Source organism: Mustela nigripes, chromosome 14, assembly GCF_022355385.1.
Source record: "Mustela nigripes isolate SB6536 chromosome 14, MUSNIG.SB6536, whole genome shotgun sequence".
Lineage (NCBI taxonomy): Eukaryota > Metazoa > Chordata > Mammalia > Carnivora > Mustelidae > Mustela > Mustela nigripes.
Window position 1 is genome coordinate 17,050,181 of NC_081570.1, and position 26,934 is coordinate 17,077,114.

General features: G+C 48.2%; 1 long non-coding RNA gene and 1 pseudogene across 1 annotated transcript; both read left to right on the plus strand.

The window, feature by feature from the left end:
• Window positions 1-3,640: 3,640 nt before the first annotated feature.
• Window positions 3,641-8,906, plus strand: LOC132001691 (uncharacterized). The gene is made up of 4 exons (XR_009399651.1): window positions 3,641-3,683; window positions 6,261-6,398; window positions 8,394-8,495; window positions 8,612-8,906. It is a non-coding gene; the product is annotated as an uncharacterized LOC132001691 (long non-coding RNA).
• Window positions 8,907-16,933: 8,027 nt separating this feature from the next.
• LOC132001625 (elongation factor 1-alpha-like) lies at window positions 16,934-26,868 on the plus strand (annotated as a pseudogene).
• The last annotated feature ends 66 nt before the right edge of the window (window positions 26,869-26,934 follow it).

Genomic DNA, 26,934 nt, shown 5'->3' on the forward strand with positions numbered 1-26,934 from the left:
ACACAGGGATTGTCACTGAACTTTTTTTTCCCCGTGATCGTGAAAAATTGGAAACACCAATGCCCCATCATAGGAGGCTGGTTATGAAAAGAATGATAGATTCATCTAACTGATACTAAGGGACCATTAAACATGATTCTGTGCAAGGATATTTAGTGAAACTTGGAAAGATATTTGCAATATATGATCATTATAAGTGAAAAACTTTAAAAAACCAGATTGCAGAACAACATGTAAAGTGTGACGTCATTCTTATATATACACATTTGTATCTGTTTAGATCACAAAGAAGCTCAGAAATAGGGCCCCCACATGTTTAAAATGTGGTGGATGCAATTGCTGAATTGAGGTGATGGGTGTATCGGTGTTTACATGCTACTCTTTCAACCTTTTTGTCTGTTTGAAAAAAATCTTACACTATAAAGTTGAAAGAAAATGTGGTTATTTTTGAGTAGAGTAATTTGGGGAGGGTTTTTTAAAAATTTCTTTGTACTTTATGTATTTAATTTAAATTCCTATAATGAGCCTCTACCCTTTTTTTTTTTTTTAAGTAGGCTCTATGCCCAGCATGAAGCCCATTGTGGGGCTTGAACCCACAACCCTGAGATCAAGGCCTGAGCTGAGATCAAGAGTCAGATGCCTAACTGCCGGAGCCAGGCACCCTAACGACCACTTTTACAAAAATAATTAAGTGATTTCAAATTAAAATAGAGCCCTTGTTACACAAAATGTTTAAATCAGTTTTGTTGGGGCTCCTCGGTGGCTTAGTCATTAAGTGTCTGCCTTCGGCTCAGGTCATGGTCCTGGGGTCCTGGGATCAAGTTCCGCATCGGACTCCCTGCTCAGTGGGGCACCTGCTTCTCCCTCTCCCTCTCACCCTACTCCTGCTCTCTCTCTCTCTCAAATAAAATAAATAAAATCTTAAAAAAAAAAAAAAAAGAATAGTTGCCCTGAGAGATTATAAAAAAGGGCAGGGGGAGGAAGGCAATGCAGACACCTGGGAATGGAGAATTGGGTACATTAATTGTGGTAGTCATACAAATACTGTGCTACTGTTTAAAAAGGTGATACAGAAAAGATATTTGTAGTACTTTGATAAGTTAAAAAACAGGCCATAAAACAGTTTATACAGTATTAACCTGTTTTTGAAAAAAAACAGCATATAATTCCCGCCCCTAGAAAAAACTGGAAACATCCACGCCAAAATGTCAGCAGTGGTTTTCTTTGGGAAATGGCATTGCAGGTGGTTTCCCCCTTGCTTTTGCTTATTTGTATGTCATAAATCAGTTTTGTCCGATAGAACATTCCGCAGTGATGGAAATGATCTGTATCTGTTCTGTCTAGTAGGGCAGCGCCTAGCCACGTGTGGCTCCGGAGCACTTTCAATGTGGCTAGCGAGTCTGAAGAGTGGAATTTTACATTTTACTTAACTGTGTTTATTTATTTTTAAACAATTTTTTTTTTTTTTAAGATTTGATTTATTTATTTGACAGAGGGAGAGAGATCACAAGTAGGCAGAGCAGCAGGCAGAGAGAGACAGGGAAGCAGGCTCCCCGCTGAGCAGAGCGCCCCCATGTGGGGCTCTGATCCCAGGACCCTGAGATCATGACCTGAGCCGAAGGCAGAGGCTTAACTGAGCCACCCAGGCGCCCCAATCATGTTTAATATAAATGTGAATGGCCGTGTGCACAAAGTAGTTACTTACTGCATTGAGCATTGAGGTTTGAATTGTTTACAGAGAACACACAGTGGCTTTGCAAAGAGGGGGGAAAAAAAGAGCTTTTCTTTCTTTTTTCTTGTTTGTTTATTTATTCTGCTACTTGTCGAACTCCTTGGAGATCTCCATAAGAGGCGCACGGAGCGTCAGGGCTTTGCAAACTGTGAAGTGCTGTACTCAGGAGTGCTGCCGTCGGCGACTCTTCTTATCCAGCCCCTTTTTCGCCCTTCCCTCCTGGGCTCTGAGATGGAGCTCAGGCTAGAGACAGCATCTCTGGGTGGTCTCTGGAATCGGGGAGGGTGTCTGGGGTCTGTTCGCCTCCCCCCCCCCCCACCATGAAGAAAGCATTCATTCACACATTCTTACATTCAACAGTCATTGTGAGCCCTCCCTCTCCTGGCCAGGCACCACTCTAGCACAGGGGACAGTGGCACAATGACACATGTATCTGCTCCTGTGGAGATGGCGTGGGACAGGCGGGGGAGATACGGACTGAAAAATCATGGGGCTGGGACAGGAAGGCCTGCCTGGCTTTGTGCCCTCGGCTCAGCCTCCTCGGGGCACAGCACTTAATCTCCCTAAGCCTTCACTTCTCTTCTATAAAAGCCAGAAAAGAGGGACACTGCCCTGCGGAAGCACAGTGTTGACCAGAGCTGGGAAAGAGCATTACAAAGGCTTGCAGAGATGTTCATGGCCAGAGAATGTGCTTTCCTGGGGAAACAACTGGATAGTGAGAGCCAGTCCGATGCCTACCACAGATATTATTTTGGATTCTTTAAGCATAGTTAATGTATCAACCTTAGGGGCGCCTGGGTGACTCATTTGGTTAAGCGTCTGCCTTTGGCTCAGGTCGTCATCCCAGGGTCCTGGGATCAAGTCTCGCATTGGGATCCCTTGCTCAGCCTGCTTCTGCCTCTGCCTCCCACTCCCCCTGCTCATCCTCTCTCTCTCTGACAAATAAATAAAATCTTAAAAAAAAAAAATAGGGGCGCCTGGGTGGCTCAGTGGGTTAAAGCCTCTGCCTTTGGCTCAAGTCATGATCTCAGGGTCCTGGGATTGAGCCCCACATCGGGCTTTCTGCTCAGCTGGGACCCTACCTCCCCTCTCTCTGTGCCTGCCTCTCAGTCTGTGTGATCTCTCTCTGTCAAATAAATAAATAAAATCTTAAAAAAAAAAAAAAAAGAAAAACCTATCAACCTTAGGAAGAACAGAAGAAGATGTAGTCATCCACCCATGAGATGTCTGCTCCAGGTCAAGGGGGAATCGGGGTTCTGTCTGGAAATACAGACCTGTATTACCATCCTCCCCTTGGGATCTTGGCAAGAGAGCAGAGGGGACACATAAGGAAACAAGCAAACTCCACTCGGCCGTCCCACTGGTATATGCTGGGTCACTAGGGACACAATGGAACAAGACAGCCTCTGCTCTCAGGAAGCTTCCAAAGGAAGCCAGGAGGCAGCTGTTCATCAAATAGCCACTCAAATATATAATTACAAACTGTGATAAGGGTTACGGGGAGGAAGCAGAGTGCTAGGAAGACATGTCATGGGACATCTTGATTTAATGGGAGTAGGAGGGTCAGAGATGCTGTCTCGGAGGAGAGCAGGCTCTGAAGGGGCTTCATAGGGGGTGATGGGGTGGGGACAGAGGGCTTGGGTGGGAGGCAGATGAGCACTCCTGAGGCCAGTGTGGCTGGAACCCATAGGCAGAAGGAACGGGGTCTGCCACCCGGCTGGGTCCGCCAGACCAAGCTCGGACCGATGAACCGTGGCAGGGGAGGGGCGGGGAGCACAGTTGTTCATTCTGGGATGAATGCTGAAGGGGCAGGATGGAGGTAGGGAGGGCACAATGCTGCTGAGGTAAGGGGGTGGCAGCGGGAGGCAGAGACGGGGGAGAGATTTGGGAGCTGTTTGGAGACTTGGCATTGGATTCGCCCCGGGGACGTGGCAAGAGGGGTCCCAGTGTGGTGAGTTCTGTGAAGGAGGTCTGATTAAAACTGACTCGAGGGGTGCATCTCTGCGGGGCTGTGCAAGGGGCTGCAGCGCCCCCGGTGGAGACAAAGGGGAAAGACAGTCTCCGCAGTCAGTCTGCGCTAAGACCGTCCTCTGTGTGCCTGGGGAGCTCGCAGAGAAATGAAACTGAGGTTTGTTGAGCCCTGGCTGTGTGCCAGGCCCTATTCCAAGGGCTGCACCTTCATCGCCTGATTTAATCCCCACAACAATCCTAGGACATCGGTGCTATTACAACTCCCATTTTACAGAGGAGGAAACTGAGGGTCAAAGAGGCATTGAGGCTGTGAGGTGAATCCCAGCCAGGCTGAGCCCAGTCCCGCCTTTTCGCGGTGGTGTCATACTCTTGTGTCATGCTCTTGTGGTTTGCAGTGACAAGAGCCCGGAGGAGCTGGAAAAGGTGGGAGGGGTGAGGCGGAGGCTGGAGAGATGGGTTCCCTGAACACTGATGGATGATGGGCTGCCCTCGTCAGGTTAGGGGGTCTGGACTTGGCTGTGGCAGAATGAGTAGCACATTCTTAGGGTGGAGGTGATGAGGTCAGATAGGCTTTTTTTGGAGAACTCACTCTGGGACCAGGGAGACCAGATGGGGGGATGGAATTCCAGAGGGGATGAGACTAAGGCAGGGCATGGGGGCGCCCAGGGAAGGGGCCACCGCAACAGTGAGGGGCAGGCTGTGAGACGAGCAGCGGGGCTCCGCGCGGCAGGGATGGACTCCAGACAGACAGGGTGGCTGGCCGGCAGGATTTGAGGGACGAGGATTCAAACTTGGGTCACAGGAGGATGTTGTGTATTTTATTCATGTATAGAGCAAACTTTTCCAAGCACCTACTGAACGCCAGGTTCAGAGCAAAGTACTGAGAACCCAGAGAAAAAAGATGAAATTGGTAGGAAGCCAAGAAGGGAGGGGGGAAATGCAAGAAGAGAAGAAGGGAGGAGGGAGAGACAATGATGACTTTGGTTGGGGAGGTACTGAGTTGGAGGGGTGGGGGACAGCTATGGGACAACATCCAAGGGGCATTGGGTAAGGGGTCTAGGCCTCGGGAGAGAGGCGCATTTGAGATACAGGATTTAGAAAATCAAGTCTTGAGGACAATTTGTTAAATTTACTGAACATCATTGATCTGTACACTTAAAATGAGCTGATTTTTATTGCATGAATTATATCCCAATTAAGTTCAAAAATACAACTAGGAAAAAAACCCAACAAGTCTCAAAAGTCATGAAAACAGGGAGGGGGTGAACATTCCAGAGGGAAGGCAGAGGGCAGGAGTGAAGGCCTGGGGACAGGAGGGGGCAGGGGTGGGGGGAGGGATGTAACATGGTGTGACTGAATTCGGGCAGCTGTGAAGGAAGTGCCTTGCTCACAGGCTACTGAGCACTGGCCCCCTGCAGGTGGTGCGGGAGCCTCTGCTTCTTAGACTGAATCAATCCTCTGGATAACCCCAGAAACATGATGCCATCCTCATTTTACAGTTGGGGAAACTAAGGTTCAGAGAGGTTAAGCAAGTTACCCAAAGTCACCTTGCCTTCATTAAAGGAGTAGAACCGTTCAGTCCAGGTCTGTTGGTTCCGAAGTTTGGGCTTTTAATTAACTCTGGACCAAGTTTTGCCACATAGAACAAATGCCCCATCGGAGAAGACGCAGGTAGTGGGGTTGGATCCTGGGAGCCCACTGCCAAGAGACCTGGGGCCGAGACACAGGCGCTACAATGGCGCCATCTGCTGGCCCAGGTGTGGAGCTTGGCCGGCGATGGGCAGTGCTCATTCCCCAACTTGGCACAATTCTCTTTTTCTTCCCCTCTCAACACTGCTTCCTCCCACTAGGCCTGAGAGCTAGTAGACAGCGATTATTGTCTGGCCTCAATTTACCAATGAGGACACCAAGGCTTAGAGAGGAGAAGATGACTAGAGAAGTAGAGGAGGACCCAGGATTCAAGTCCATGTCCATGAGATGCTCTCCACATCCTATGGAGAGCCCCACAGTGTCCCCGAGGGCATCCAGGGGCATCTAGCTCAAGTCCTTCTCTTCCTGCTTTACTGATGGGAAGACAGCTTCAGGCAGTTGCCTGACCTATCAAGGTGTGTCTCTGTGTGGGGGTTTGGCTTGCAGAGGTTCCTTCTGGATCGACAGGTGGTGTCCTAGGTTCTCAGGCTGGGCAGAAGCCCTGTCCCCTCTTTCCACCGGGGAACCTAAGCCAGGCAGCATTGCTCTTTGGAGAAATGATTGCCCTTTCTCCTTCCATAACCCTTCAGGTATTGTGAGGCTCAGGTTCAAGAAGGGGGGGGGGGGAAAGAGTTCCAGGGAGAAGGGAGGACAATGAGCTGGGAGACAGAGAGGCAGGACCCCTGCGAAAGGGGAGAGAGAGTGGGGCCAGAGCAAGGCCAAGATGGGTGATAAGGACAGACACGATCCTAAGCTGAGTCACCACCACTGAGGGACAGGCACTGAGGCACGTACTTCACAGAGCTAGGACCCTTAACTGTCTCAATGATTCCGACAGACCAGGAAGGATTATTACCCTCGTTTACAGGTGAGGAGCAAAATGAGGGAATTTGAATAATGTGCTCAAGGTCACATGCAAGTAGATACGAAACTGGCATCTAAACCCAGGAAGCAAGACTCCCAGGAGAGAGGGAATGATGGAAAGCAGAGAGAAAGGGGCGACAAGGTATTGGAACAGAGATCAGACTGGGTGTGGGGCTGCAGCAAAGGGGTCCTGCTGCGGGGGGGGGGGGGGGGCTTGTCCTTGTGTGTGTGTGTGTGTGTGTGTGTGTGTGTGTGTGTGTGTGTGTGTGATGGGGAGGGAGAGGGTCTGAGAATCTCTTGTCATGTCTTGGTAACAGCCACGGTGAATTGCTGGGCTGTGGCTGAGCAGACCAGGGTTGGTGAGGGGCCTTTCTTGTGCCCCACATTTCTGGGTTGACTCAGAGTCACCCTTCCTGACTCGGCTGAGAAGTCACCTCCCCTGGGAAGCTGCCCAGGGGATGGTTCAGGCCTGCCTCTCTCTGTCCCTCAGTGGCCCTGGCTCAGCCAGGAATCGGGTAAGTCTGGTTTTCTGACCCCTTCTCCTGGATCTCCTGGGAGGTGGGCCCTGAGCCCAGACCGAGGGGACAGGAAGGAAGAAGACAGGCGGCGTGTCCCCCCACCTCCTCCAACTGCTGTCCCACGTGGTTGGGCTCCTCTTGTCCCACCGTCTCCTTCTCCAGGAGCCAAGGGGGGTAAGTAAACCATCCCAGGACAGCCAGGCCAGACCACCCCACCAGGCACCTGGCTAGGCCCTGCCACTGGACACCCCCCTCAACACCGTCACCCTCAGCATCCCCGGGAACAGGGCTAGCAGAAACAGGAAACTCCCCCACAGCCCCCCTACCCCCATCCGCAGGCCTCATCCAGAAGCAGGGCTTGGAAATAGTGACACAGGGGAAGAGGGCATGGGAGCGCCTCAGAAGGACTCTGCTACTTACCCGGCAGAGATATGTGAGGCTCAGCATCCTCATACGGAAAGGTGGTAATACTAGTAGCTATTCCAGAATTTTCCGTGAAAGTTACACAAAGTTCTGGAATGTAGTTGAGCGTCTAGGAAATGGTAGATGCCACCACTACCAGTACAAAACAGTGAAGAGTCCGCCTTCATATTTCATCCCTCGCTAACATCTATACTGCATGTTTACTGAGCACTTACTATACGCCAGATCGCGTTTGTAGCCCTTCACCTGCACCAAGTCATTTAAGCCCTAGTACCCTCTTGTGCCTGACTGAGAGCAAAGATAGGGGGTCCCAGGCACGGCCGGGAAGGGGTGGAGCTGGGGTTTGACCCAGACTGTCTGGCTCCAGAGTCGGTATTCCTCGCCACTCCGCCACATACTTGTATCGTCGGGCTGTCAGCAGTTTTCATGTGACTCTGTCATTGGGAATGATCGTCATTCTCACCTCGTTGTTATTTGTCCGGTTCAGCATTTGCTGGTCACTCACTGATGCCAGACCCTGTGGTGGGACAGAAAAGGAGGCAGCAGAGAGCTCCCTGTCTGGTTCTGGCAGACGACAGACACTTTAAGAAAACCCACCCTAGCAAGTGATTGGTTCTATGGTAGGGCCTCCATGAGGCACAGAAGAGGGAGAGATAAACCCTAGAACGGATGACCAAAAGCAGAAGGATCAGCTGAAAGAGAATGAATGTTTGCAAGCTGAACGGGGTCTTGAAGGATGAATAGGAGTTTGACAGGCAAAGAGGGAGAAAGAGCATTCCAGAGGGAAGGAGCAGCAGGTGCTTCTCCCTCTGTCTGCCGCTCCCCTTGCTTGCTCTGTCCGTCTCCCAAATAAATTTTTAAATTTTTTTTAAAAAAGTTATTAATAACTTCAGGACAGTGACAACAAGACATTAAATAGGCACTGAGCCCTTCTGAGTATGGAATGGGGCAGGTCACCTGCCCAGAAAGCTGACCCTACAACCACCCATTATCCACACTGGAAACCCAACTGCCGTCTTTGCCTCTTCTTCCCCACCACCCCATACATGGAGTCCTGTGGATTCAAGCTCATTAAATGGCTGCCCCTTCTTCACCCCAAATGCCATGCCTCTGATCTAGGCAGCACTTCTCACCCCCGGACAACAGCTGATCCAGCTTCCAGACTTGCCTGCTCTCGCCCATTTTCCCCTTTGCAGCCAGACAGAGCTTCCTACAGGCCAACCCGACCCCAGCACCTCCCAGCCACCTCCAATGGCACCTGCAATGGATTGAACTGTGTTTCTCCCCAAGTTCACGTGGTAAAGCCCTAAGCCCCAATGTGACTGTATTTGGAAATAGGGCCTTGAAGAGGTAATTGAGATTAAATGAGGTCACAGGGTGGGGTCCTGATCTGATTGGACTTGTGTCCTTATAGGAAGAGAAAACAGTGACCTGGCCCCGCCCTCTGCCCAGCGCAGGCACAGAGGACACACCACCATGTGAGGACCCAGGACAAAGGTGACCATCTACGGGCCAGGAAGAAACCATCACCAGAAACTGAATCTGTTGCCACCTTGACCTTGGGCTTTTGGCCTCCAGAACTCTAAGAAAATTAATTTCTGTTCTTTAAGCTATGGAACTGGTGGTATTTTGTTATAGCAGCCTGAGCAGACCAATATTGTTCCCCACTCCCTGAGCTCTGTCCCTGGTCATTGTGGCCCTGTGTGGTTGGGACCTACCTCTCTGGGTATTGCCAGAACATCTTTCCTGTCTCTGGTGCTCCCCAAGCTCTCTCTCCCTTGGCTCTTCCACACGTTCTTCTCCTGCCTGGGGACTGTCCTCTCCGCGTCTTCAACTGGCCAACTCCAGTCCAGCTTGGAAATGAAACCTCCCTGACATTCCCCATGCCTGCACAATCAAGGTAGGGCCCCTCTTCCCTGCCCTCACAGCCCCTCCAGGCTCCCTCTCTTGTCTGTTGCACTTGTTACTCAGGTCATTGCACATTTGGGCTTCTCTTACCTGTTGTTCAGGAGCTCCTTGAGGACAGGGACGGTATTCCCCAGCAACTGCTGTTCCCACAACTTCTTATCCCTGACAGCCCTTCCAGAAAACTTGAGGCCAAAGAACAGAGGCAAAGGAGCAGGGCCAAGGGTGCCAGGAGAGAGTTTGGTTAACTTTGCACTCTCTCTCTTCCCAGGGAGAATTTCAACCGTGTCTTTTTGGACTGGGTCATTCATTTACTCACTCAACAAACAACCACTGCTCTCCCAGGAAGGGCGGGGCCCGGGGTGGGGTGCTGGATGCTGCAGAGAAGGTGCGTGGGTCCCTGCCAGGAGAGACACAGACACAGACATCACACTATACTGAAAGAGGGTCTCCCTGGTAAGTCAGGAGAAAGAAAGGACTCCGATCAGACAAGCCTGTATTTGCATCCAGGCTTCGGTCTTCATTAGTCGGCGATCCTGGGCAATCCACATGCCCCACTTTTTTTTTTTTTTTTTTTACCTTGAAAATGACCCTGACATCCACCTGTATGGATGAGCCATTCTCAGACTTCCTGAGACTCCTGTACACTGTTGAGCATTATTGAAGCCCCTACAGATCTTTTGTTTATGTGTGTTATTTCTTTCAGTATTTACCATACTGAAAATGAGAACTAAGACATGCTAAAACCCTGAGAACACACATACATTCCATTTCCCATCAGAGTAATGATATAATCTTGCCCCAGGACCTGTGCTCGACCAGAAGAGTTAGAAACAAAATCCTAGATCCCAGCTCCAACTTTATGAAGAAGCAGAAACCACCTTTAAAAAAAAAAAATTAGGGGTGCCTGGGTGGCTCGGTGGGTTAAGCCGCTGCCTTCGGCTCAGGTCATGATCTCGGGGTCCTGGGATCGAGTCCCACATCGGGCTCTCTGCTCAGCAGGGAGCCCACTTCCCTCTCTCTCTCTCTGCCTGCCTTTCCATCTACTTGTGATTTCTCTCTGTCAAATAAATAAATAAAATCTTTAAAAAAAAAGTTAGAGGGGTGCCTGGGAGGGTGTCATTTGAGTGTCTAACTCTTTTTTTTTTTTTAAGATTTTATTTATTTATTTGACAGACAAATCACAAGGAAGCAGAGAGGCAGGCAGGGGGCGGAGAAGCAGGCTCCCTGCTGAGCAGAGAGCCCGATGCAGGGCTCGATCTCAGGACCCTGAGATCATGACCTGAGCCGAAGGCAGAGGCATTAACCCACTGAGCCACCCAGGCGCCCCAAGTGTCTAACTCTTGATTTCAGCTCAGGTCACAGTCTCAGGGTTCTGAGATGGAGCCCTGAGTAGGGCTCTGAGCCCAGCATGGAGTCTGCCTGTCCCTCTCCCTCTGCTCCTCCTCTCGCTTGTGCTCTTTCTCCCTCTCTCTCTCAAATAAATATATCAAATCTTTTTTTTTAAGATTTTTATTTATTTATTTTACAGAGAGAGAGAGATCACAAGTAGGCAGAGAGGCAGGCAGAGAGAGAAGGGGAAGCAGGCTCCCTGCTGAGCAGAGAGTCCGATGCAGGGCTCCATCCCAGGACCCTGCTGAGATCATGACCCAAGCCGAAGGCAGTGGCCCAACCCACTGAGCCACCCAGGCGCCCCAATATCAAATCTTTAAAAAAAATTGTTTTAGGGGCACCTGACTGGCTCAGTCAGTAGAGCCCGCATCTCTCTCTCTTTTTTTTAAATATATTTTACTTAAATGTAAAATTTACTTGACTTAACATTATTAGTTTCAGAGGTAGAGTTCAGTGACTCATCAGGAATATATAACAGCCAGTGTTCATTACCGTACATGCCCTACTTAGTGCCAGTCACCCAGTTACCGCCCCTCCAGCCCCCCCCCCCCCCCATCAACCCTTGAGCCTGTGACTCTTGCCTTAGGGTTGTAACTCAAGCCCCACAGCAGGCAAAGAGACTATTTAAAATTTTTTTTTTTAAATCAGCATTACAGGGGCACCTGGGTGGCTCAGTCGTTAAGTGTCTGCCTTTGGCTCAGGTCATGATCCCAGGGTCCTGGTATGGAGCCCCGCATCAGGCTCCCTGCTTGGTGGAGAACGTGCTTCTCCCTCTGCTACTGCCCCTGCTTGTGTTCCCTCTCTCGCTGTGTCTCTCTCTGTCAAATAAATAAATAAAAATCTTTAAAAACAAAATAAAGCCAGCATTACAGATAGACGGGATGGTGTACAACTGATAAACTGTGGAAATATTTCTCCTTCAGTTGATATGTAACAGCCGCCCTAAACCCTGCAAGTGTCCCCAGCATCCCTGTAGCATCAGCCCACCACAGAGACCCTTCATTGTCATAAATAATTCTAGAAAGAATACCCCCATAATTGTACCACCTTTTGGTAAATACCTAGAATTGAATTCAATAAAAAGAATGCATATTCTAAGGTTTCAGATTCAGATTTTCAAAATGCCCTGTAGAAAGTATATGTTGACTGAAACTCACAGCAACGAAGTATGAAAGTGGCCATTTTTCCATGTCTTCTCTAACTTTTTTTTTTTTTAATTTATTTGACAGACAGAGATCACAAGTAGGCAGAGAGAGTGAGAGAGAGGAGGAAGCAGGCTCCCTGCAGAGCAGAGAGCCCGATGCAGGGCTCGGTCCCAGGACCCTGGGATCATGACCCGGGCCGAAGGCAGAGGCTTTAACCCACTGAGCCACCCAGGCGCCCCTCCAACTTTTTTTTGTAGTTTTTGCTCAAAAACCTGAAAGGTAAAAAATGGTACGCTGCTTCAATGTGCTTTTCTTTCATTCCTCAAAATGCTGAATGTTCTTTCTTGGTTTATTGGCTATGTGCCTATTTGTGCTTTGGTAGGGCCTCTTTTCCCTGTTTTATAACAGACCTTTGAATATGAAGGTGATGGAAATACAAAGGAAACATTTGGATTCCAGAACAGGTCTGGGGACTGTTTTTCCCTCTCCTATTCCCTTTAATGCTTTCCACGGAGTTAAGAGAGGAATGATTTTTACTCATTCTGGAAAGGCTTTTCATAAGAGAAATCTTAAGACAGAGAACAGAAGATGCTGAGATTACAAGGGCTTTTTACTGTAGAGGATTTTCCTCTCCAATCTACCCTTTCCCGCTTCGAGCTGTAGAAAGGTTGCTGTGTTCTTTGTAGCCAGAAAAACTGAATCATACCTCATGTGATCTTTCTGGCTTGCTTTACTCTCTGGGCCAAGTAGGTCCCCACCCAGGAAACCTCCTCACTCACAAGCTGTGCTTCTGCAGAGAAGACCCCACTTATTGTCATCTTACAAACCCTGATGCACCATGTCTCTGCCACTCACCAGCTGTGTGTCCTTGCATGAGTCCCCTAACCTCTCTGTGCCTCAGCTCCCTCTGAAATGGGGAAAGCATTACCTCTCAAGTGTTTTTGTGAAGATTAGATAAAGTAATCTCTGTAAGGCATTGGCTACGGTATAGGTGCTCAAGAAGCATCCATCACACTAATAACTGATGATGGATTTCCTTTCAGTTTGTTATTGGTGTCTATGTGTGAGGGGTGTCCTTGTCTAGCTTTCTCTTTCTTTCAGCTGAAAACTCACTCAACTTTTCAGAACAGCAATAAACCAAGCCCTTTTGCCTTAACCCACATGGGTTTGAAGCTTTTGATGACAAGCAATAGAAATTAACTAGAGCTCAGGCACCTGGGTGGCTCAGTTGTTTGGGTGACTGCTTTCAGCTCGGGTCCTGATCCCATGGTCCTGGGGTTGGGCCCGCACTGGGATCCCTGCTTGGCAGAGGGCCTGCTTCTCCCTCTCCCTCTCTCCCTGCTTGTGTTTCTTCTCTCACTGTGTGTGTCTCTCTCTGTCAATTAATAAAATCTTGAAAAAAAAAAAAAAAGAAATTAACTAGAGGTTAACAGAAAAGAAGGAGGGGCACCCTCCTCCTGGGTGGCTCAGTCATTAAGTGTCTACCTTCAGCTCAGGTCATGATCCCAGCGTCCTGGGATCGCCCCACACCAGGCTCCTCACTGATCAGGGAGCCTGATTTTCCCTCTTTTCCCTCTCCCTCTGCTACTCCCTCTGCTAGTGCTCTCTCTCTCTCTCTGTCAAATAAATAGAATTTAAAAAAAACACACACACAAAAGAAGGAAGTGGGGAGAATTTCTTACAAAGACTCAGTGGCGTCTCAAAGATTCCAAGAGCTGCTGAAATGGGGATTTTTCTCCCTGTTTCTCCCCGAAGGTCTGATGTGTTTCCCTCTCCTTGTCTCCCTGTCTTGCTCTAGACTGGCTTTCTCCCCCAGTATAGCCATCACCAAATGCTTCTCTCCGTTATAGTCTCTACCGCAGGTAGAGACCCACTAACTGACCCTAGATCCTCAAACCAGGATCTGGTTAGAAAGATTTTGATTGGCCCAGATTTGGCCACATCCAATCAGATGCTGTCCCTTAAATACATAGTAAGTAACTGCCAGAGGGCCAATGAGTTCACCAAAGTTCCTCTTTATAGCAGAGCCAGCTCAGAAGCTTAGGCTTTGAGAGGGATTAGGAGAGAGGTGACCAGAAATTGAATCCAGAGCTCCCAGAATTGCCCCCAGAAGGTCAGACCTTAAAAGACCTTCATGCATTACCTTGTTTAACCTTTGTCCACATTTTATAGAGAAGGAACAAGGCCCAGAGGTATGTGTTTGTCTGAGGCAGTCCAGCCAATCAGTGACTGAGCTGGAACCAGAGCTCCTGGCACTATGGCCCCATCTCTAGGTTTCAGAAGACCAGACTTGATTTCTCCAAGAGCAGTGCTGTCTGGTAGAAATTTCTGTAATAATGGAAATGTTTCATGTCCATGCTGTTCAAAATGGCCGCTCTTGAGCTTGTCACTTGTGGACATTGAAGTTGAGGAACTGAATTTTAAGTTTTATTTAATTTTAATTAATCTATATTTAAACCACCACATGTGGGTAGTGACTCCTGTATTGGACAGGATAGTCCTACAACCTGAAGTCTTCTGATCTCTCGGGAAAGGAGTAGACTTCAAATCCCCACTAGTTGAAGAATCAAAAGATAACAACAGAGAATTCATGCGAGAAGATACATGGAGAAAACTGTTACTTTGTAAAAGTATTTAGTAATCATGGAAATCTAAAACAAAATTGCCTTAAGCTCTCTCCTTTTTGCCTGTCAAACTGGTGAAAATAATTAACAGCTGTAAATTATACCATCTAATCTCCCAACAACCTTGTGAAATAATAATTTTGAGTGTTCTCAGAATGCCTGGGCCAATCATGCCTCCGCCCTTTATGACCTGTGTGTTCCCGAATAAACAACTTAGCCTTCATTTCCTTGTCTGTTACTAATATGACTATCTACATGAGAGAGTGTTTTCTAGGGTCAAATGGAAAACTGCATGCAGAGGGCTCAGCACAGTACCTGGCACGCGATACATACTCAGTACATGTGAGCAGGGATTGTTATCTCCATTTTACATGTGGCTCAGGGAGGGCAACCAGCTTGCTCCAAATTGCCCACCTGTTAAGGGTAAGGGTTGAGGCCAAGATTCACACTGAGGGGTCTCTGTCTCCAAAGCCTTCCTCTGGGCTGTTTCTTTACATGGCTCAGGATCCATTAGCACTCTCCCTTCTGCCCCCATTCATCCCTTTCTTATTCCCCTGCCTCTAGAATGCTGGTGACTCTGTGGGGTCTCTAGATTCTGGTTGTTGCTCAGACTGAGCTCCCGAGCACCCCTCCATGCATTGGGAACCTCCTGGACTATACACACTGGGGAGGGGGCTGCTGCTGCAAACCTGCTGGTGTCGGGAGGGAGCTCCCTCCTTCCATCCTGCAAGAAGAGGCTGGCCTGGTGAGAATGAAGAGGAGGCAGAAGCCAGGGGAACGAGCCATGAACAGGCAGAGCTGTATCGCCAGGTCTTTGGATCCTGAAACCAGTTTCCTTCCCAACGCTCCACAGATACTCAGAATCAGAAGCTGAACGACCAGGGATGGTGATAAACACAACGATCCCAAGGGCCTCACTTTACCTCTTATAACTTGTGGGACTTACAGCTAAGGAAGTATCAACACACCCAGATGCCAAATAATGAGTGACAAACAAAGCTTAGACGAAGGTGAAATTAGCTTCAGGATCCCACCACTCACAGATCATTTCTCTGCCACCACCTGTGTCGGAAGAGGGAGGGCCAGGGGTGGGGCAGTGGGATCAGCTCAGTGCTGTGCTAATAGTCCCCATGTAATAGCCCCCAGCTAATAGCTGCCCCCATGTCCCACCTAACTGTTGCCCAGGTTCTAAGAGCACGTTACCCTGTAGTTTGTGGTTAGAGCGCCCCCGTGTGTTTCCACTGTGTCATAAGTTCTTGGAAGGAGCCTTTATCAGTATCATCAAGATTTACCAGTGAGGGGCTTATCTCCTTGAATCACCACCACAACAAGAAGCTGGTGGACACCCACACCCGGAGGGGCTAAAGGACCACTGAATGAATGGGAGTGGCGTGGCCAGGACTCTGATCCGATTGGGTCAGCCTTCTCAGAAGCCCGCTCTTTCTGCCACCTTCCCTTTCACCAAACGGGTCTCCAGGCACAGGGTTCCAGAACCTCTGGAGGCTGCCAGGATGGTACTGGCCTCAGTCCAGTAGTTTGTCCTCAGTTCTGGGGCCAGCCCTTCCCTGTGGGAGACTTCCCCGCCCCCCAGTCCCTGTTCATCTTCTTCACAGGTCCTACCCTAAACATTCATTTAGCAAGCCAGGGCTGGAGGCTGGGACCACGGAGATGAGTAGGGTCGGACTTACAGCCTTCCTTCAGGCATGAGTTCACTGAGAGGCAGCGCTGGGCTCTGGTGGAGACTCTGGGGTCAGACAACTTGAGTCCTGCTACTTTCTCCCCAGCAGACCTGCTCCAGACCCTCAACGCCCTCATCGCTCAGGTGGAATTAGCGGTCGCATAAAGGTGACAGTAGTACAGGAGTTGGGCCCTGAAGGCGGTAGCAGTCATTCTGCATCATTCACCAAACTCAGGGTTTGCCATGGGTCAGGCCGTATGCAGGCGACTGGAGACAGGGATAAATCCATGCGGTCTGTGATGCCCAGGCAGGACCAAGAGGCACCGATGTGAAAGGCTAGAGCTCTGACCCCCTTGCTCCGTCTCTCCCCACCCTTTCCTAGACGCCTCCCTCCCACAAACACACACAGGCCCGAATACCCAGGGACAGCAAGTCTGGGGACCACCTCCCACCCCAGGCCCGTCTTTGACCCTTCCTAATGGTCACTTAGGGCCACCCTTCCTAGGGCCACTTCCTAATGCCCAGCCTGGTACTAGGGGTGGTGGTGGGGTATCAATCAGCATCTGAAAGCCCAAAGGAGCCTCATTTCAGTGGGCAGCAGGCTCACCCTCATCCCAGGCTGGAGGGGGAGAGTCCACCCCCTGTGAGATGGGTGCTGGGTTCTTCCCATGCATCCCAGGGCCAGCAGGCCAACAGGAACAAGGGACCTAAGGGGCGGGCTGGAGAACTTGTCTGTAAAAGGGGGTGGGGCGCAGTGCTGTGTTGGTCTGTTCTAGGTGGGAGGAGGTACGGAGGAGCTTCTCCTGGCTCTGGAGGTAGGCACATTCTCCTTGGGGCTGTCGGAGGGACCAGAGCATCCGCAGGTGTGAGGTGTTGAAGAGACCCCCCTCTCCGCCCTCCTGGCCACCTGTTTTCTTCTCTTGCCTCACCCTCTGCTGTTTGGGCTGACCCAGCCCCAAGAATGCCTGTCCTCTCTCTGAGCAACTCCCAGCATGGGCAAAGAGAAGACCCACATCAACATTATGGTCATCGACCACGTGGATTCGAGCAAGTCCACCATGACAGGGCATCTCATCTACAAATGTGATGGCATTGACAAGAGGACCGTCGACAGGTTTGAGAAGGAGACTTCAGAGGTGAGGCTGCTCTGCCTGCGCCTCCCCACCCCTCCTTCCTAGCCTTGGATTCCCTAGGAGGGACTCCTCCTGGTGGGGGTGGTGAATGCTCACCTCCGCTGAGCACCTGCTGGGCTGGTAGGCGCTTTCCCTCTCAATCATGCCAGGCAGGTGCTGTGGTTGCCATCTTCTAGGTGAGACAAATGAGGCTCAGAAGGGTTAAGTAACTTACCTGAGGATGGTGCCAAGATTTAAATCCCAGTGTGACACAGATGCCATGCCATATCTCAGGAGCTAAAGCTGCCATTTAGAAGCAGGGAAAGGATTTATTTTCCATGCATCTACCATGGACCTTAGGGTAGCCCCCATGGATACAGTATTAAAGGCAAGCCTTGCCCCCAGAAACTCCTGGCCACGCACCCTTCCATCACACAGTAAGCTCTGTAACAGCATGGGTGTTGTAGGAGCCCAGGTCATGGACAATGAACATGTTTAGAGAAGCCTTGAAGGACTCCCAAAGGAAGGGATCTCTTCTGAGCCTTGGGGAAATGGGGTAGGTGTCTGTGACCACAAGGCGATTGGAACAGCAGGTGTAGAGCATCTGAGATAGAGTCATTGCCTGGTAGGACAGAAGACGTGGGCCTTGAATGTCCTGCCAAAGAGCCTGGTCACTTTCCCTGCAGCAACTAAAGGGTTTTAGGCATGGGAGTGATGGGAATCAGGCAAGATCTTTTTAGGAAGAGCACACTGCTGCAGCATGGGGAGAACAGGCTAAAGCCCAATGCTAGGGGCTGGGAAGCAGGTCAGGAGGTTGTTGCCATCGACCACAGGAGTGAGGACGGTGGGCTGGGCTCAGGCAGCAGCAATGGGCATGGAGAGTAATGGGTGGAACCCAAGGATGTGGAGGCGGGGAATCCACAGAACTTAGGAGTTAGCTGTAGAAGAGGGGGTAAGGGAAGAAGAAGAGTTGAGGGTGGCTTCCAAGTTTCCAGCTTTGGCAATTGGAAAGTCAGTGACTACCAGCGGCAGAGCTGATCTGGAGTCCGAACAGGTCTGCTCTAGATGTGGGAAATCTGAGGTGTCCACGGGGCTTTCTGTGCTCACATCCAGGAGGGCAGCTGAATATTGAAGTCTGGAGCTCAAGACGGAAACCCAGGCTAGAGACTAAACCATGGGAGTGAGCTGGAAAGAATGAGGGACAGAGCCCTGGGATGGGCAGAGCAAGAGCCCATGCAGGGGAAGGAGGAGGGAGAGCCAGGGAGGGGAGTGAGAGATCTTAGAGTTGGTGAACCATCAGACAAGACCGGAGTAGTCTGTAGAACCAGCTGCTGCAGAGATAGAAATAGGACAGAGGAGAAAAAGCAACAGGTCATAAATCAGTGCCATCAGCTGGCTTCCTCGGATACAGTCAGAATTGTTGTGGGGGCGCTTATGTGGCAGGGGCTGCCAAGGAAATCATTAGAACCGTGAGAAAGAGACTGGTCCCTAGCCAATGTGGTAGAAGCCTAGCCATTTGCTATGGAAAAACAAATGAATTGATGTGGTTCTCAAACTTTCGGGTCTCAGGAACCCTCTGCATTCTTAAAGGCACCCCAATTAGTTTGTTTATGTAAATTAGATCTATATATTTATGATATTCAAAATTGAAACTGAGGTTTAAAAATGCTTCGTTCGTTTAAAAATAGTAGTAATAAACTTCTTATATTAATGTAAATGTGACACTTTTTTATGTATGAAAAATAACTGTTTTTCAAAACAAAGAATCTTGGGAGGGTGACGTTTTTGCTGATATCTTTAATGTCTGGCTTAATAGAAGACAGCTGGATTCTCATCTGTTTCTGCAATCAACCTGTTGTGATTTCACTTGTCATTTAGCCTCTAGAAAACACCACTGCACAAAGATGAGAAAATGAGAGAGGGAAAAGGCAAATAATGTCTTAGCATTATTAAAACAGCTTTGACCATGCAAACCCTAAAAGGTTTTGGCGTCCCTGACCACTCTTTGATAGCTGCTTATCTAATGGACTTCATAAAATAGAAGTTCCTACAGTAGCATAAGTTAGGACATGTGAGTTCTATTTCTATCTTTCAAACTAATTAGTTTTCTTAAGGAAGCCACCTGGTCTCCAGTCTTTCCTTTTCTCCACTCTTCCCTCTAATCAGAGCCAAAATGAACAGATGCTCAGGACCCTGGAGCTGGCAAGTGGTAGAGTATACCCGAGACCAGCATGTTAACTTGAATATGCTACCAGCTTCTGGTAGCTTTTTACCAGGGTTGAAAGCAGCTCAAATTCCCCAGGCTGCCATGGTTAATAATCAGTCATAGATACCACTTAACTAACATAGGGTAGGGGTTAAGATTTTGAACTTGAGTCTGATGCTTTGCGGTTCAAATCCTGACGCCGCCGTTGTTTATTAATCCTATGATCTTGGGTGAGTCAGTTAATTTCTCTGTTTCTTCATCTGCAAGATAAGGGTAATACTTCACTAAGTTGTTGTGAGATTAAATGAGCTAACCCACGTTAAGTGCTTAAAACAGCTCCAAGTTCAGGGTCAGCATTACTTACGTGTTTGCGATTACTGATGTGAGGGCTTGCTGACCTTGTGCCAGGTCCGCATGCCTGCCTAGGCACTTTATCATTTGGCCCTGGGTCGCTGTGACTCTCAAACCAGCTCTGAAAGAGAAACTTAATTATACAAGTAATAAATTCTATTGTTTGAAAAATTCAAAGGTCTCTCCGTACACTGCCCTGTTCCCATCCCTTTGACTCTCAACTCATTTTGGAACTTCCTTCTTGGTTGATGGGGCAGCTTTGGATCTAGGGGTGACCCTAGGCCTTTCCCTCTTATTCCAGGCCCAGGTGGGAAAGGCTCTTTCAAGTATGCCAGGGTGCTGGACAAGCTGAAGGCAGAGTGGGGACGTGGCAACACCATTGACATCTCCTGTGGGAGTTTGAGACCAGAAAATTCTACATCACCATCATCAATGCCCAAGGTCACTGTGACTCCATCAAGAACATGATCACAGGCACCTCTGTCATCTTGGCTCTGAGTCGTCTTGGCTGTGCTTCAGGGATGGGCAGTGTCATCTTGGCTCTGCTTTGGGGGTGGGCAGTGGGTGTCCCACCAGAGACGTCTTGGCTCTGCTTCGGGAGTGGGCAGCGGGTGTCCCTGGCCAAGTCTGAGTTGAGCCTTCTCCCCTCTGTCACTTGGGCCAGGCAGACTGCGCTGTGCTGATTATGGCAAGCAGTGTAGGTGGATTTGAGTCTGACATTTCCAAGAATGGGCAGACCCATGAGCATGTACTCCTGGCTTACAAGCTGAGTGTGAAGCAGCTCATTGTGGCAGTCAATAAGATGGACATCATGGAGCCTCCTTATAGTAGCGCACGCTTTAAGGAGATCAACAAGGAGGGGAACGCCTATATCAAGAAGATCGGTTACAACTCTGAAGCTGTCACCTTTGTGCCCATCTCAGGCTGGTATGGGGACAACATGATAGAACCCAGCACCAAGGTGAGAACTGACTGGGATGGGATTAATCAAATGCAACCTTCCCAAATCTTTGAATGTCTTTGAGAATTTATAGCATGCTAATGGGCCAATCACTGTGAATTATCCCCATTTTACAGATGAACAGAGGTTACTCAAGACTACACAACTAGTAAGCATAGAGCTGCATTGTGCAATGTAGCATTTAGTTACATGGGGTTATTAAGTTTTTTTTTTTAAGATTTTATTTATTTATTTGAGAGTGAGTGAGAGAACACAAGTGGGGGAGGGGAGGGATGGAGGAGAGGGAGAAGCAGACTCCCCACTGAGCAGGGAGACTGATGCAGGGCTTGATCCCAGGACCTTGGAATTATGACCTGAGCTGAAGGCAGACAATTAACTGAGCCACCCAGATATTAACTTTAATAATTTAAGTAGCATAAAATCATTTCAGTTCCTTAGTTGTATTAGCTATATTTCAAGGGCAGCACAACCACATGTGGCTGCCATATTGGACAGTGAAGTTACAAAATATTTCCATCATTGCAGAAAGCTCTGTTGAGCAGTCCTGGCAAAGTATGGAATTCTAGTCCATGCTCACAGCATCTACTTCTCTAGGCAGGTTGGGAAGTGTCAGGGCAATATAAGTGTGTCTAAGATAGAGTCACTGTGCTCATGGATCCCAGAGTCTAGCAGGGTTTAAAATTATTAAATGAGTGTCTCCCTACAAAGGAAGTCTATCTCCGGCATCAGACCTGGGGTCAAACCCCAGCTTTCTCCCTTGCCCACCATAAGGAATTAATATTCTTAATATTAATTCCTAATGGACTCACTTCATGGGACTGTGAGAATTAAATGAGATCAGCTCATGCATACAGTTAGTGCTCAAATACTAGCTGCTATCCCTTCCTACTTTACTGCCTAAAGCCTACCTTTTCCACAACTGTCTTGAGGGTTCTTAGCTTTTTCTTCCACGTTTACATAGCATAATCTTTTTCTGAAGATAAAAGTAATGTCTAACATTTTTACAATGACCCTTTCATGCAGATATGAAGCATAAACTTCATGGCTTATAGATAACCTAGTTTTCATGCAGTTCTTTCTAGATATCCACAGCTGGACTAAAACTGTATGTAATTTTCTATAAAACTCCTTATTTTTAAAAATTTCCTATTCCATTTAAACGTGTTGAGTACTTAGTGGGTGTTTTATGTTGTAGATCACAGAGGTGCATTAGACTGTGTGGTCATACCCTTTATTAAGGGAAAATGGTATTGAGAGATTACTATGTGCCACACACCAGACTAAACACTTTACATGCACATAACCCTGTAAAGAAGGCATTTTATTCCCATGTAAAATAAGAGAACTTGGACACAGTGTAGTTAACTAATAGCCCAAGGTCACCAGCTTCTAAGAATATTGTTTCTAGTTTCATTAAAAACTGCCATAAGCATCTTCGTAAATAAATCCTTGCATGTGTCCTCAACTTAATTAGAATAAGTTTCTAGTGAAACAAAGGGTAGGCATTATCTTCAAGTCTTCTGACACATACTGCCCAATTGTCCTTAGGAGAGATTAGAGTTATCACTGGGCAGTGTGTTTCTTTGGGTGGTACGGTGGTATTTGCATACTGGACACTGTCCTTGGTGCTGAAGGTGTGGTCGCAAACAAGATGACACGGTGCTGGGACACTAAAGGTCTTCTGGGGATGGTGGTAATGCAGTGGATGATGACAAGTGCTAAGAAAAAGGTAAGGGTGAGGGAGGCATGGTATGATCTGTTCCTCTATATTGGGTGGTGAAGGGGGCGGTGGGGGGCTCTTCTAAGCAACAGTAGAACTGAAACCTGAAGCTCTGATGCCCATTTCCTCATTTCCTAAGTATTACCACATAGTTCAGCTAGTGAAATAGGGGATTTCATTCTTTGTACCTTTGGGTATTTATTAGGCATCTAGTATGTTCTAAAGGATTTTATTTATTCATATGACAGAGAGAGAGACTGTACGTGCTTAGGCACGGGGAGAGGCAGAGGGAGAAGGAGAAGTAAGCTCCCCCCTAGAACAGGAAGCCTGATGTGGAGCTTGATCCCAGGGTCATGACTGAACTGAAGGCAGATACTCAAACCGACTGAGCCACCCAGGTGCCATATCTAGTATGTTCTAGATGCTAAAAGAACAAAATATGCAGTCAGTGGACTGCATAGTAGATTTAGGGTTTAGCCTCCACTTCCAAGAAATACCTGTGACATCAGAGACCTCAGTTTTCCCATTTTTAAGATGGGGATAATGCTGACCTCATAGACTTAGTTAGGCCTCTGAGTTGGCATAGAGCCAAGTTAGTTGTTAAGTTCCTCAAACTAACAGAAGAGCTTATCTTTATCAATGAGGCTGGTGTTTGAGCGGGAAGTTGGCCCATAGAAAGGTGTCAACTGGAATCCCAGTTAATCCATATCTGAAGGCAAAGATGATATCTCTGGTGAGCTTTGGCCAAGGTTTTTAGAGAAGCAAATATGGTATCTACTTAAAAGGCCTGTATACAATGCACTGTCATCCTTAAGGTCATCCTTCTAGAAGGACTTATGCTCAATAATGCTGCCCTTGCCTAAGATGTTGGGGAATAACTAGTCTTTAGAAGGTATAAATGTTAGAGTATTTGAGTCTTGTTTGTATTCTCATTCCTGAGTCTTACTTAACTGTACTGCATGTTTTCTCTGCTCCTCCTGTATAACGAGCAGATGAAATGAGACCCAAGGGCTAATCAGATTCAAGGAATCTCTGCTTCCTAAAAATATTGGCTCCAGTGAGGAGCAAAACCTGTAAGATTTAGAGTAATGGCCACCATTTAGTGGGTGTATAGTACATGTCGAACATTGTGCTTGATGGATTGTGTGTGGTCTTTTGTGCCTTTACTTGAGCCTGCAAGGTAAGTGGTGATATCTGTTTCATAGATGAGGAAGCTGAAGCTCAGAATGTATTAAAAATTGCTTGAGGTCCCATGTTTAATACACGTTGGCACCTGGAACAGGTTCCCTCAAGCTAAGCAAGCTGCACATTTGGTGGCTTTTTCAGATGTCCTGGTTTAAAGGCTAGAAGATCATCAGGAAGGAAGGAAACATGGTGGGCATGACACTGCTAGAAACACTGGACTCCATCATGGCCCCTGCCCAGCCTACAGATAAGCCCCTGTGGCTGCCTCTGTAGGATGTATACAAGATTGGGGGTGAGTATATGTTATATGGGGGTGCTTGGGGTTGGGAGCTCACTGAAATCTGGCTGCTGACAGCTCTGGTTGCTTTGTCCCCCCGACCCTCAGGCATCAGCACCTTGCCCATGGTGTGGGTGGAAACAGGCTTCCTCAAGCCAGGCATGGTGGTGACCTTTGCCCTCTGCAATATCACCACAGAGGTCAAGTGTGTAAAGATGCACCACGAGGCCCTGGCTGAGGTCCTGCCTGGAGATAATGTGGGCTTCAATGTGAGGAATGTGTCAGTGAAGGACATCGGGCAGGGCTACGTTGTGTGAGACAGTAAGAATGACCCACCCTTGGAAGTAATGAGGCTCATCTCCCAGGTGAGGAGGCCCACTTAAGGGGTGTCACCTGAGATAGTCACACTGTCCTATGAGCAGAATGATTCACTGGGTCATTCAGGAAGTGAGCACTGACCGGCAGTGTAGGTAGAGTCAGACTGTTCAGGTTAGAATCCTGACTATAACTTCTTTGTCACTTTGCCCTTAAACAAAACAATGCAGTTCAATTTCTTGTTTATTTCCACAGTATGGTCTTAAAGACTTAAAGTAGTCAATTTCAAATCAGGTGGATTAGAATCACCTGGGATGCAACTCAAAAATGCAGATTCCTAACATTTTCCCCAGTGGTTCCAGGGAGTGATTTGGTAGACATGGGTGGAAACTGGGAATCTGTATGTTAGAGCTCTCGGGTGTTTCTTTGGCCCAGAGTTAGAATGTGGAGGCTGTTCTGAATGCAACGCCTGGCACATTCTTGCTTCTGAAGGTGGAGGCTGGTACTATCTCGCAGTGACTTTGGGAGCATTACACGAGGTGATGATAGGTAAAACAGCTGACCTCGGGCCAACAGGTCACCTAACAAGTTAGTTAGTTGCTACTGTAATGCATTTTTCTAAATGGCTGGGAAAAGTAGTACATAAATAACATGTATGTGTGTGGGTTTCAGTATCACTCATCCCCAGCTCTGCCACTTCCTGCTATTTCATCATGGGTAAATTATCCAGGCCCTGTGCTAAGCCAATTAAATTAGAATGCATGAGACACGCTTAGCACAGAACTTGGTATACTCTACAAATGTTCAAATGCTCACTGTAATTTAAAGTGTGTCCAAGATGGGACACCTGGGTGGCTCAGTCAGTTGAGCATCTGCCTTCAGCTCAGGTCATGATACCAGGGTCCTGGGGTCTAGAGTCCCATATCAGCAGGAAGCCTGCTTCTCTCTCTGCCTGCCTCTTCTCCTGCTGGTGCACTTTTTCACTTTCTCATAGATAGATAGATAGATAGATACATACATACATACATACATACACACATACATACATAGTGTTCCAGGTACCTGACCTCTTAGCTGGTTAGGACTACTTTGCCTGGAGGATGCTGGGCTGACACCCTTCCGGCTCCCATCCCACCGTGGGTTCCAGATGATCACTCTCAACCACCCTGAGAGCATGGCAGCTGGCTGCTCACCAGTTCTGGACTGCCACATGGCTCACATTTGCAGACCTAAGGGAGAAAACTGACCGGTGCTCGGGCAAGAAGCTGGAAGACAATCCCAAAGCCCTGAAGTCTGGGGACTTGGCCATCATTCAGGTGATTCCAGGAAAGCCCATGTGTGTGGAAAGCTTCTCAGAGTACCTGCCCCTTGATAAGCACCTTGGACAGCACTTGGATCCTAGGAGCGGCCTCTTCCTCCTCCTGGAGCCAGGGAACCAACGTGTCACTCCCAAGCCAGGTTGCAGAACCTGGTCAGAAGGACCAGAGTTCCACATTAGAAGGGGGAAAAAAATAAAGAAAAAAAAAAAAAGGAAAGTGGCTTGCCTAGGGTGACACAGCAAGGCAGGGCCACTTTAGAGACTTGTTACTCAAAGTGTGGTGGGTGGACCAGCAGCACGGGCATCCCCTGGGAGGGGGTTAGAAGTGGAGAACCTCAGGCACCATCCAGACCTGCTGAATTCAAATCTTCAGCTTCACAAGATCCCCAGGTAACTGGGATGCACATCAGTTTGAGAAACCCTGATTTAGAGGAAGTTAATAAAGCAGAAATTAGGAAGGATTTTTCTTTTTCCTTCTTATTCAGTGTAGTGGTTTTCAAACCTGGGGGATAATCAGAACCACTGATGGACCCTATTAAACCCAGAGGCTCAGACCCTGAGAGATTCAGCTGGTCAAGGCTGCAGCCTAGGAGTCTGTTTCAAGTATATTATGCATGGCTAGGTTTGAACAATTAACTTAGAATGTTCTGAATTCAAATATATAGAGAGTAGGCAATTTTACCTAGTGCCTGCTCTGTGCTAGAAGATATTTGTAAACAAACAAGTCCTTGCCATCAGGGCCTCCCAGTTAATGGGGAAGGGGGTGAATTTCAAAAGGCTAATTTTAGAGGCGGGCCACAGAAGTTGCCACATGAATCTTGCAAAGCTGGTTTAGTTCTTTCTACTTCTGCCAAAAATACTATGAGGTTGAAGCCAGATGCCAAAGCCTTGCCCTCCATAACCTGAAATCAGAGGAGCATTCAGGAACCTCTAGGAGAAGCAATTGCCAGGTTCACAGTTGAATGCATATGAGATCCATCATATGGGTGGTTGTGATGGTTACAGAGAAGGTGCTAGCAGCTTGGAGGCTGGGAGTATTAGTATTAGCATGTGGTGGGTGCACTAAAAGCAGTTTTCCCTGTGACCTTTACATATGGAAGTAGGACAGTCCAGTGGCTAAAAATGCAAGTACTGGTGTGAGACTTTCTGGGTTTTCAACCATCACAGCAAAGTGACCTTCTACTTCTTTGCCCCAGTTTCCCCAAGTGTAAAATAGATATAATGAGATCTACGAGTTGCTGAAGTTAATGCACTCCTATGTGTAATTCAGAGTATCACTCACTTGACCTCCTGTGCCAGTGTCCCATAGCTCATGTGCTGGTAGTATTCTCCACCTGTTTTTTCATGCCCTGTGTCCTAGGTCACTTCCCTGTGCATGACATGAGGCAAACAGTGGCTGTTGGGGTCATCAAGGCTGTGGAGAAAAAAGCAGTGACTGGTGGTAAAGTCACCAAATCTGCCATGAAAGCGGCCAGGAAGTGAGCAGTGAGCCACAGCTGGAAAAGAACAGCTCAAGGAGAAGCTTTAGACTTACTCTTCTCTTGCCTG